This window comes from Salvia hispanica, chromosome 6 (assembly GCF_029641045.1).
Source record: "Salvia hispanica isolate PSC_SH4W2 chromosome 6, Shi_PSC_v1, whole genome shotgun sequence".
Classification (NCBI taxonomy): Eukaryota; Viridiplantae; Streptophyta; class Magnoliopsida; order Lamiales; family Lamiaceae; genus Salvia; species Salvia hispanica.
In genome coordinates, this window is record NC_142697.1 from 25624483 (window position 1) to 25635067 (window position 10585).

At 44.5% G+C, this 10585-nt stretch overlaps 1 long non-coding RNA gene across 1 annotated transcript; it reads right to left on the bottom strand.

Annotated features, from left to right (window-relative positions):
* Positions 1-506: 506 nt before the first annotated feature.
* Positions 507-1588, bottom strand: LOC148923423 (uncharacterized). The gene is made up of 2 exons (XR_016132362.1): positions 1138-1588; positions 507-1043 (listed from the first exon to the last, which is right to left on the bottom strand). It is a non-coding gene; the product is annotated as an uncharacterized LOC148923423 (long non-coding RNA).
* Between the last annotated feature and the right edge of the window lie 8997 nt (positions 1589-10585).

Below are 10585 nucleotides of genomic sequence, written 5' to 3' on the forward strand. Positions count from 1 at the left end.
ATGAGTTAGTAGAATGTAGGGTCTCTTTATCATTTATGGTAATTATGAACCGGGACTCCTATTCGTGGACGAACCAAAATAGAAAAACGGGACTCCTATTCGTGGACGGAGAGAGTACTAGCTAGTAGTACTTAAATGATTTTCATAATCAAAGAGTAATTATTTGATTTAGTTATAGAATAATTTATGTTGGAAGAAAATCACGGAAATATTGGAAGATCACGGCAGAATAGGGAGATGATATGCGATTATTATCTTTACCAAGAATAGGAGATATGGAATTAATGTAAATAGGTATACCTTATATAGATATTACTAGTCCTATATAATAATGTACTAGCATGTACTCCCTCTGTCCCACTAGAAATGAAACGTTTTCCTTTTTGGGCTGTCCTATTAAAAATGAAACGTTTCTTAAAATAAAAATAACTTTATCTCTACTTTTCCCTCTCTCTTACTTTACTCTCTCTTCTTTAACTCACAAAACAACACTACATAAAATCCTGTGCCGAAAAGCAAACGTTTCATATTTATTGGAACGGAGGGAGTATATTTTTGAATGAGAAATACAATGAAACCTTTCCCCAACCTTTAAACATGGCATCAAGAGCAACAATGTTTTTTGGCTCAGAGAATACTTCATCATAGCCTGATACCGATTCTCGACCTTTTCTAAGCCAAGATCAAACCAGAAACCAGATCCTACACATCAGAAACCATGTCAGACGATAACCAAGATACCAAAACCAATCCAGAACCATCACCAAATCTGAAAAATAGGAAGAATATCACCATAGCATTCAAACTTAACGGGAAGAATTATCCGTTATGGTCCAGATTAATGAAAGTCAAGATAGGAGGCCGAGGGACCTACTCTTATATCCGAAACGACCACCGGTACATGGGAGTAAGGGATACGAAGATTGGGAGGAGAACGACCTGGTTGTCTTCTCGTGGATCGTCGATAATATCGAGAATGATATCATCGCCGACTTTAACCACCATCAAACATCGAAGGCTTTGTGGGAAAGCCTTTCCATAACCTATGAGAGCAAGGCAGACCCATACTTGAGATATGACCAGGAAGACAAAGTAATCAACATCAAACAAGGGGATCTCGATCTAGAGACGTATTACCGGAGGATCCACGGATTGTGGATCAATGTTGATTGCTGCCAGAAACAACCGGTCAATTGTTGTGACAAATGAGTCGATCAGTTCAGAACTTTTTCAAACAACAAGCGGCTAATCAAATTTCTAACCGGCCTGAATCAGGAGTATGATTCTATCCGGCGAGACATAATGAAGAACGATCCTTTCCCATCAGTAGAGGCGGCCTACGGATGGGTGAAGACGGAGGCGGCTCGACATCGCATCATGCCACGAACGTCCGCCTCACCCACCGTGGAAACCCTCGGTGGAAACGCCGAAGATTCATCATCTGGGGAGATTGGGGCTGGATTCGCAGCCCCAAGCCAACGACCGCCGCATCGGAATGGGCCACCACGCACCACCGCTACCAACCGGCCAGGAAACAGGATTGACAAATCCTCCCTTTGGTGTACCCACTGCCAGAGATCGAAACACACTTACGAGACCTGCTTCAAACGATTGGTATATCCCGATTAGTGGGAAGAGAGGCAGAAATCGAAAGGGACTCAATCCTAGGCAAAATTAGTGGTGGGTGTTACCGGAGATGGACAGCCACGGACCGGAAATAATGGAGGACAAGGAGGGCCGGTGGTAAATCAGGGGAACTCGTCCGGCGGCGGCAGCGGCGGCAGCGTTAAGGAGATCGGGAATTTCGTCGAGAGGATGGAGGCGGCACCGACAGGAGGAGGTAAAGGGTTTGGGTTTAAACCAAACCCTAGAATGTTTAATAAATTAGAAAAAAGACCCTATCCTATTAAGACTGAACCCCCAGATTGCCCAAAATTGCATATTAACCCCTAGCATGTTCGAAAATATGATTTGTGCCCCCAGAATATGCAATTATGTGATTATGTGTCGAAAAATTCATTTGCACCCCTAGAAAATTTATCCGCTGCATTCCATGTTCAAAAAGGGGTAGAAACAACGAATGGTTGGATTTTTGATTGTGGGGCAACTGATACTATGACTCCAGATAAGAATGATTTTAGTAGCCTGAATGAAGTTACTAAAACATACATTATTGCAAATGGGGAGTTGATTACTGTCGTTGGTTCTGGAACTATTGAAATTTCCCCCACTCTCCGGCTCAGAAATTGCTTATATGTGCCCACTCTATCTCAGAGATTGATGTCTATAAGTCATGTTACGAAGGAGTTAAATTGCACACTGCTAATGCACCCAAAATTTTGTATCTTACAGGATATTCAGACGAAGAGGATTCTTGGGCGTGGCACTAAGAAACAAGGGCTCTACTACGTGGACGAGATAGCTCAACATGGCAGTGCAATGCTGGCTCACGGATCCACGAAACAAGAAATTTGGCTGTGGCACCGAAGACTAGGACACCCTTCTCCTGGTTTTTTAAACTTCTTTTTCCGAATTTTTCAATTCGTTCAAATTTTTCATGTGAGACTTGTGTTTTGGCCAAAAGCCGCAGACAATCTTTTAAGATTTCCAATACTCGAATGAATTCCATTTTTTCCTTAGTGCATGCTGATGTTTGGGGCCCTGCACCAATTGTTGGTGGAGGTGGTGTTCGACATTTTGTGATATTTGTTGATGATTGCACTAGAATGACTTGGATTTATTTCTTGAAACATAAGTCGGAAGTCATTGATAAATTTATCTTATTTTTTCAAATGGTCCAAACACAATTTCACACTGCCATCAAAACCCTTAGGTCAGATAATGGGAGGGAATTCGTGAATATCCCTACGGCCCAATTCTGTAAAGAAAAAGGCATGATCCATCAAACGTATTGTGCCTACACTCCGGAACAAAATGGGGTAGTCAGGGGGAGAGTAATCCAGGTAGTTATGAATCTACAGACTATCTAAGTTGGGTCGTGCCATTGCCAAACTCTTCGATTAAGGAACCAACAGATCCAGTCGTCACTGCCGCCGAGCAGGTCTTGCCACAAGAGTCATCTCATCCACTACCTTCTGATCCACCTCAACCGATATCCGAGGTAACCTCTGAACCGAGTCTCGATGAGAATATAGTTCCCATTAATCATGATGATACAGAACCCCAAGAAGAAGACAATACTATTGATGGTGATACTAGAAGATATGCACATCCTTACCGAAGTACGAGAGGAGTCCCACCGAAGAGATACTCTCCTGAAAAGATTGGGAAGAAAAACCAATATGGGGTGGCAAATTTTGTGCAAGCAAATTTGACTAAGATGGCACGAGCCTTCAAAACTGCAATTTATGAAGAAGAAGAAATTCCATAGTCCGCAGAAGTGGCAATGAGACACAAGCACTGGAGAGAAGCTATGTTCACAGAAATGAAGGCACTAATGAAGAACAAGACTTGGGTAAAGGGAAAGCTGCCTGAAGGAGTAAAAACAGTCGGATGCAGATGGGTGTTCACGATAAAGCGAAGGCCTAATGGCTCGATCGAAAGTTATAAGGCTCGGCTTTTGGCGAAAGGGTACACCCAGACCTATGGTGTAGATTATGCTGATTGATACGCTTAGATTTTGCACTATTTTAAGGCCATTATTTGGTCCGTTTTTTATATCAAAGTCACTCTACACGTCCATTATTTATATATTTTGTCTATTTTGGTGTTTTGACGTGTTTTATGAGAAATGTGCATAATTGAGCCGAAAAAGGCAGCCAAAACGCAAAGTCTGGAAATCTGGAGTCAGACGACGACCGGCGACCGCCGCGGATGTGTGCGGCGACCGCCGGCCCCCGGCGGGCAGAACAATGCAACGGTCTGCCTCGGAAAAATACGCTTGGAAGAGAAGTCTCGTCCGGCGACCGCCGGAAGTCGTGCGGCGGTCCGCCGCCGAGGGAACAGACTCTCTGGACTCCAACGCGGCGACCGCCGGCCAAGGTGCGGGGCCCGTCGAAGAAAGGCGGCGAATCCGAGAAGCCCTAGATTTGCTCCAAGATTTACCATATTTTCGAGATTTTTTCCTTCTACAACAAGGATTGGCTTTCCCCTATAAATAAGACCTCAAGCTTTAACAAAAGAGAGAGCTTCTACTTGCAAAATAATTCATAGAGATCAAGAGCTAGAGTACTTCACTTGTGCAAGGAGTTGGAGAAGGATTTCAAGAACATCAAGAACGGCAAGGATTCAACCTACGGGTTTTATTTGCTTTAGTTTTATGTTCAAATTGTCTTCCCTTCAATCTATGTGTTAAGCTTATTTCACCATGTGTAACTGAACTCATAGGATTCAAGGGATGTGTTAGTAACGACTTTGGTTATACAATTCTTTTTTTTCTATTTAATATCCGTTTTGTTTTTACTTTGTTTCTTCCCTATGTACTCTTGATGCTTCATGATTGAGTGACATAATCGTGTATGATTTAATATAGCTTGCTTTATAACTGTGACAGAGTTCTAGCGAGTTAGATCTACTTAGTAGACGCTACAGTTAGCTTCCTTTAAAACGACATTGTTAATTGAGAGTGAGGACTTTTCAAGGGTCTTATGAGCTTTATGGAGTTACGTGTTAGGATTGACAACCCTAATCTTGTAATCAACGTTTGCATTGCATGAGAATAAGCTAGGTGACTCGTTCTATCAATGTAAAAACTGTGCTAAGGTATTGTAGTATGGAATTTGTATAACCATAACTGTGAACGCACATCCCTGGGATTCCCTTATCTCTATCGCTTATCTCCGTGTTTTATCTGCATTTAGTTGTTATATGTTTTTATTTGTTTTCAGTTTTCAAAAGTCTTCCAAAACCCTTTGTTTTTCCAGATAGTAATTGAGTCTTAGTAGAGGATAGACACTTTGTGTTTGCCTTCCCCGTGTTCGATATCCCGGTACTGACCTTTAGCTATACTAGATCTACTCTGTATACTTGCAGGTATTTATAGTGCTAATTAAAAGTGCATCAAGTTTTTGGCGCCGTTGCCGGGGAGGACAATTCACTTTGGAGTGATATCTTCAAACGGATAATTTTACTACTTTGGAATTTAATTGCTTCCAGTTTTTAATTTTAGTTTTTAATTCGTTTTTGTTTTTTATTCTTGCTGGTTTTGTATGCGAACGCGCTCTGGGAAAGACAGCCTTGAACCGCTTGATTCAGAACTTGAAAAAATTCGTAGGAAAATAAGAAGTGAAAAAGGATCAGGAACAATGGGTGACCGAACAGACATCGAGAAATTGCAAGAAATGGTGAAGCTACTGATGGACGAGAGAGATGCGGAGAGGGCAGCCCGCGAGGCTTTGGAAAAGAAGAATAAGGAAATACAGCCCGTGATGAATATGTTCAATCATGGGAATATGTTTACTTTTCCGGAAGGACCTCGTATTGATGCTAACAATTTCGAGTTACGCATGCCCCTTATTCAAAGGGTCGAGCAAACTCCTTTTGCAGGTAGGGCTACAGAAGACGCCAATCGCCATCTCTCGAAATATGTGGAGATCTCAAACACTCTCAAGTTAAACTGATTATGCTAAAGAGTGGTTTGAATGCATGCCTATAGAAAAGGTCTCCACATGGAAGGACATTGTAGCTGCCTTCCTCGACAAGTATTATCCACCAGGCACAATCTTGAAGCTTAAAAGTGAGATATTCCAGTTCATCCAAGGCCACGACGAGCCCCTATACGAGGCGTTTGCTCGTTTCAAAGCTCTTCTCCGAAAGTGCCCTAACCATGGTTTCACCGTGGATCATCAGGTAGGAATCCTCTTTAATGGATTTAACGAGAAGATTTGTGCTATGCTAGATTCAGGTGCAAACGGAGGATTCTTGAGGAAGTCAGGTGAAGAGGCCATGGCGGTAATAGAGGAATTCGCCACCAACAGTAGGGGGTGGTCGAAAGAAAGGCATAGCATGAAGATGATAGCTGCAGTTGAAGAGGCCGAGGAGAGCTCTTTTGCGAAGGAATTGGCCGAGCTCAGAGTTAGGGTGGACCAAATGGATACATCAAGGAAGGAGGATCCGATTCCACCGACCTCCATCATAGCGGTCTCCAAACTCGAAACTCCTGCCCCGTTAGTGAAGGAAATCAACTACATGCAAGGAGACGGTTCCAACAGAAATTACAACAACAATTATCACCCTAATCAGGGGGGCCGTAATTTCAATAATTATAATGGAAACCGACCTCATCCTAATCTCTCTTATTCTAACAATAATTACTTGCAACCCCCCGCAGGATTTAGCGTTGGCAAGGGAGGAGTAGTTGAAACAACTAAGAAGGAGGAAAAGTATGACCAAGGGATCACAAGGATCTTGGAAGTAATCACACAAGACAGGAAGGTTAATGACACCAAGATCGGAGTGGTCGAAGCTAGAATAAACAACCTCGAGCAGGGGATGAACACGATCTCGACTGCCATAGCCAACATCAACACTCAAATGGAAAAAATCCAGAAGAAGTTAGATGAAGACAGGGCAAAGGCAGCCGAACGAGTGGATGACATCAACAAAAAGTGGGAGGCAAAGCAGAAAACTGGGGACTGCCCAGTCGCCGGCGGACCGCCGCAAACACCGCAGCGGGTCACCGCTGAAGCCTCGAATGGCGTCTGCCCAGCCGCCAGCGGACCGCCACACACCACGCGACGGGCTGCCACAGAGAAGGCAGAAGCACCCGCTCTGCAGGGACTTGTGCGGCACAATAGGATTGTGCTACCTTTCCAGCCGAAGAGGAAGTTTAAGCTCGAAGAGCAGTTCAAACATTTTTTGAACATGTTTTGTAAAGTCCATACTAACATTCCTCTAGTTGAATCATTGCAGGAAATACCGAAGTATGCAAAGCTACTAAGGGAGGCAGTGATGAGGAAGAGAAGGTCAACAAAAGCCGACCTTAAGCTACTGCATCATTGCAGCGAGATCATCCAAAAAGAAAAGGAAGTGAAGCAGAGAGATCCGGGTCAATTCATTATCCGATGCCGGATTGGAGAGGGAAAGGTTGACAAGGCCCTATGCGATCTAGGATCTTCAATCAATCTCATGCCACTGAATTACTATGAAAAGCTCAACATCGGGCCACTCAAAACTTCAGATGTAACACTCAGATTGGCCGATAACTCGTCCATAAAAACTGTAGGTATGATTGAGGATGTCTTAGTAAAAGTTGATGATTTCATTTTCCCCGCCGATTTTATTGTGCTTGACATGAAAGTAGACAAGAACGTACCTCTAATCTTAGGGAGAGATTTTCTTGCTACTTGCAAAGCCCTGATTGATGTAGGTCATGGCGAGATCACAATTAGCGATAACTATGGCCATTCCACCTATAAGATCGAGAGCGAGATGCTCAAGTTTGAGGAAGCAAAGCGAGCGAAGATGGAACGACAGTGTAGGGCAGTCATGGTCACGGATTTGACTAAACCACAAGACCCCGTTGAAGTGGAGGATCCTACTACCTCTACTATATACATTGTCAATGAGGTACGACGTTCCCCTAAAAAGGACAATACTAATCCCTCTACCACTATCTCGCAGAAAAAGAAGCAAAAGAGAAAGAAAGCACCTAATGAGGCCCTCGAGATTTATGTTATCAAGACTAATAAGGGAAAGTACAAGTGGTGGAAGAAGCTAGGGACCAAGTTGCTCCCTATGCCCATTTTCAACACTCGGGTCGCTGATCCGCCCAATTAGTGGGCCACTTCAAGTCGAGCTAACGACTTAAAACAAAAGCGCTTGTTGGGAGGCAACCCAATCTCTTTAATTTTGTTCTTTCCTTTACTTTCGTTTTAAAAAAAAAAAAAAAAAAAAAAATAACATGTGGCGGTCGCTGCACTGAACACGGCGGTCGCCACATGCGTAATCACATGTGCAGGATAGGTCGGGCTTAGTGCAGGCTTAGGGCGGGCCGGAGAAACTGCTGAACGGGCTGTGGCGGCCCGCCAGGAATCGCTGTTTTAAACGCCCGTGCAGCAGCCCGCCGCGCGCAGTCCAGAGACGGGAAACCAGTTATAAAAGGTATGTTTTCCATTCCTTTTCCCATTCATTCTCAAATTCCTTCCTTGCACACTACCTCCACCTTTATAAATCACCAATTTCACACACCCACACTATCATTCTCTCAATTCTCTCCAAGTTTAGAGTTCTTCTCCAATTCTCAATCAACACAAGGTATGAATCCTAATTCAATTTCTGAGCATTGTTCTACTTCTTTCATGGTTTTGGGGGAATTTTGGATGAATTGTTTGGTGGAAACTCTTAGTTTACGATGGGGGATGATTGTGTATGCTTGTTTTTGGACTTCCGTGGTGATATTGTGTTTTGGTGATATTTTGAAGCTTTGTGAATAATGATTCCTTCTTATCTATACTTGTTCTTATGTTGCAATCATGTTCATAGCATTGTGAGGCTATTATTACTTCCATGGATTGCAATACTTGAGTAGTTCATAGAGATTGTTGATATGTATTGATTTATTGTTGATACGTCTCTGCATGGGGGATGAATTCACGTTGGGGGATGGATTTTTGTTTCCTAGTTTGGATGTTTTTGTTCTACATGTTTCCATGCCACCATCTAGGAAGTTTTGAACACCTAGCTTGCACCTATGTTAATTCTTTGATATTATTTGAAAGAGTGCAAGTTTGGGGGAGCTTTGATTTCCCATTGTGTGGTATACTTTTTAAGTATTGTACTTTTCTTTGTAGGAATATGGGATCAAAGGGAAAGCCCGAAAGTGCGAAGAACTATGGCGTTAGCCTTGCCTCGGACGAGCAAAAGGCCATGTGGAAGAATTTGTCGGCGCGAGAGACGGCGCCCTCGAGGTACCCCCATGATTTCCCTCTTCAAACTTTGGGGATAGCGCAGAACTTTTGGGCGTTGTGTGACATAGGTGACGGGAACGACCTTCGATACATGTTCGAGAGAAAGTGGCCATCCTTTAGGAAGTATACTCTTGAGTTCCTAAGCTCGTTGAAGGTCACCAAGGACCGCCGACAAAACATCCCGCTTAGCATGGATTTTCGCCTAGGCAACCGATGGCTCTCGCTCACCATGGAGGATCTTTGCGGAATCTTCCATTGCTTCGACCCAACCCCGAGACCGATAATGATTATGATTTTGACGAGGTTTGGGGTGCGATGACGAATGAGCACGAGCAACCCGGTTTTGCGGTACCTCCACCGAGCTATGACCCAACTTATGTTTGCTAGGGTCGATGGGGGAAGTGTCTCCCAAACGGAGTTGAATGTGATTTGGTGCCTCCGCAACAAGAAGGGATTCGATTATGGAACTCTTTTCACTATCTATGTGGACCGGATCACGAAGAAGGATGGAGGCATTATATGTTTGTGGGGGTTTGATCACGGCGATCACCGAGCATTTGGATGTGTCTTTCGTTTGTTTGACGGGAGATGGCGAGGAGCGCTTTATCACGTATGAGGTGCTCTTTTCGGTGGGGCTTTTGAAGACCGACTATTGGGTCAAGGATTTTTCTTACAAGTGGCGGGGGATCACTTCCTCGTTCCCATTCCGCAGTTGACTAAGGTCGGTGTTTGGGCAAACCAAGTCAATTGGAAGCTCAACACCCTGGCGCACCGTAGAGCCATCGAGGCTAACCCCATCAATGGGGTGTTTAGGAAGATGAATATGCCGGCTCGCATCCCCATCTTTGAGGCCGATGATGACTCCACCTTCGATACTATTGATCACTACACCGAAGAAGGGGAGCACTCGCACGCCCAAGAGACTCAAGTGTCGCCGCCACCGCCGCCCCAACATCGCCAAGAAGAAGGAGAGGAGGAAGAAGTAGAGGGACACCGTCGCCGGACTAGAGCAAACCGCCGCCGCGGTAGGCCGAACCCGGATGAGGAGTTTCAGGCGAACACCTCCGCCCAACTAGGAGATATCTACTCCTACATGCAAAACGTGTCCAACACTTGGGACACCCGTTGGGCGGAGCAACAAAGGGAGAACGCCTACAACCGTCAAGGATGGACGGCTCAAGGTGATTGGCGTACGACAGAGCAACAATTTTGGGAGCAACAAAGGCTTGAAGACGTGCATCGCCGTCGTGAGATTGAAGAGCTCCAAAGGATGGCCGCCGAGGCTCGACAAGAGCGCCAAACCATGAGTGGCGATATCTCCTATCTTATTGGCGCGTTCGACGACCTCAACACCCGTTTTCCTCCTCCTCCTCAAGATTGAAAAAGTCAAGCTCAATGACTTTAAATGAGCATTTGTACCATGTTTTTGGATGTTTTTAAGACAATTTGTTTTATGTTTTTGACAATTTTTGCTTTAAGTTTAAGTATTTTTGGTTTTAGTTTAATTTTTGTGCGTTGGAAATTTTTCGCAGGTTCTGACCTCTACGTGGCGACCGTCGCATGTGCTGCGGCGGTCGGCCACCTGCTCGCTGGAACAATCTGTTGTGGCGCGGCGACCGCCGGACATGCCGCGGCGGGTCACCGCCTGGGCGTAATTTCCAGTGCGATTTTTCAGAATTTCTCGATTTTCGCCCGGTCAAGCCTCGATGCGAGAGTTT